The sequence below is a fragment of the Octodon degus genome, unplaced genomic scaffold (assembly GCF_000260255.1).
Source record: "Octodon degus isolate 3935 unplaced genomic scaffold, OctDeg1.0 scaffold00005, whole genome shotgun sequence".
NCBI classification, from domain to species: domain Eukaryota; kingdom Metazoa; phylum Chordata; class Mammalia; order Rodentia; family Octodontidae; genus Octodon; species Octodon degus.
Genome location: NW_004524581.1, coordinates 17,210,189 through 17,212,351, shown reverse-complemented (window position 1 = coordinate 17,212,351; position 2,163 = coordinate 17,210,189). Strand labels below are relative to the sequence as shown.

General features: G+C 43.8%; 1 pseudogene; it reads left to right on the top strand.

Annotated features, from left to right (window-relative positions):
- Positions 1-266: 266 nt before the first annotated feature.
- LOC101584976 lies at positions 267-1,906 on the top strand (annotated as a pseudogene).
- Positions 1,907-2,163: the final 257 nt, after the last annotated feature.

Here is a 2,163-nt window from a genome sequence, read left to right as displayed (position 1 = left end):
TGAAGTCACAGCCACCAGCCCCTGAGAGACACTGAGAAGCCTGGTATACATCCACCTAGGCCTGACCACCACCACCAGAAGTGGAGGGGAGCTATGCCAGAGTCTAGCCAGGGTGGTCAGTACAGACAGTTGGGTGACGTATGCACATGGAGCCTTTCATGCCAGTCCTCCTGGGCAGCCAACCTTTCCATGGTCCCCTCTTCCTGAGAACCTCCTCGACTCACATCTCTACATAACAGGCCGATTATGGGAGGAGACAGCACAACATGTCTGAGACTTCACTCTCCTTCGAGGGCCTCTGCGATGAAGTTTGAGACGTGTGTGTGTTCTTCTGATAATGAACAGCTTTCCAGCATGAAATTGATCAAGAAGGAGACCCGTGTACTGTATCACCTCAGTTGGAGTTAGAAGAAGGCTTTAGTCCTTCTGAACTAAACAAGGACAATGAACTCTTAATTTACACATTGTGTTGTATCCCAGAACATCCTAGGATGCCTTGTCCAAAAGACAAATCAATTTTCCACAGAGGTACATACCTCTGAAGAAAGCTTATTGTGCAAATGGCGATACTTTTCAGGCCAAGTACTTCAGCAGGGGTGCTCACTGCGCAGCCTGCACAGATGTGCAGGGGGACTTGGACGCCATGTACATAAGTGTGTCAGCTGTAAACTCTTGATTCATAAGAAGTGCCATGGACTCGCCACAGTTGAATGTGGGCAGCATTCTTTGCCCCTGGAGCCCGCGATGCCAATGGATCCATCATCCACAGCTTCAGCCCCTGCACACACAGTAATTCCATACGATACTCCAAGTCCTGAGGGTTTGGAACAAGTTGATGAAGAGAATGAGGCAGTGAGTACCAGGGAAGGTCACAAAGCTTCATCCTGTTTAGTTCGGGGCTTTAATTTGTTCCGGGTAATAAGGAAGAGGAAGCTATGCAAAGGATTGTTGGTTCAATTTTAAAAAATCATATTTATACAATGAGAGTTGCGAAAAAAGAGCTTGTCAATATTGATCAGGAACAGAGAAGCATGTTTTGTGGTAGACATTTAATCATCCTCTTCTTGTTGAACTGCCTTCCTGCTTTCAGACAGAAACAAACCGTTCTTTGTTCTAGACGATGCATATGGAGGCGATCTAATGCTTCATATGCAGCCATAAAGAACACTTCCTAAAGAACATGCCTGCTTTCGCTCTGTCAAAATCAGTTTAGCATTCAGTTACCTTCATGAGAGAGGGGTACTTTATAGAAATTCGAATTTGGGCAATTTATTACTGAACTCAAAAGGCATGGTAAGCTTGCTGACTTGCATGTCTAAGGAAGGATTACAGCCAGGAGATAGGACAAGCCCTTTCTGAGGTGCTCCTAATTGTCTTGCTCCAAGAAATTAGAAGAGAAGATTAGGTTTTCAGTACTGACTCGTGGACTCTTGGAGTACTACCATTTGAGGTGATAGTTGGAAAATCTCCATTTCATCTGGTTGAGAGCTTTGATAATCCTTATGAAAACTCTACTAATTATGTCTTGAAAATTATTTTTGGAAAGAAAACTTCCCATCCAGCGTTGTCTGTCTGTAAAAGCTGCAAGAGTCCCAGAAAGCTTTCTGAACAGGACCCAAAGGAACAGCAGGGTTGTCATCCTCAAAAAGGATTTGTGGATGCTCAGGGGCACCCATTCTTTCAAAGTGTTGACTGAGATGCGGCAGAGCAAAAGCAGGTGATACTTCCCTTCAAACCACATATTCGTGGGGAATTTGGTTCGGACAACTTTGATCCTCAGGTTACTGATGAACCTGTCAGGCTCACCCCTGGTGATAATGACATTGTGAGGGATACTGATCAATATGAATTTGCAGGATTTGAGTATATCAATCATCTCTCGATGTATGGGGAAGAAGGCATCTGATCCTCATTTTTCAACTGTGCATTCTGCTTATGCTGCTATTTGATAAGTGGGAAAGCTTGTTGGGTAGAATAAGGATAGAATGAACCATTTCATAATTGTCTGGAGGCTAATTTTATTTTTTAAACTACTTTTGGAAGTTATATCTACATGCGCAACTTAATAGAGGCTGAGGGGTCCTTCTGTAGGTAGAGTTGCTTCTTGTGATTGAATTTCAGTAATGAAGAGGTGCTCAGTTGTTGGCCAATCTTGCAAACACA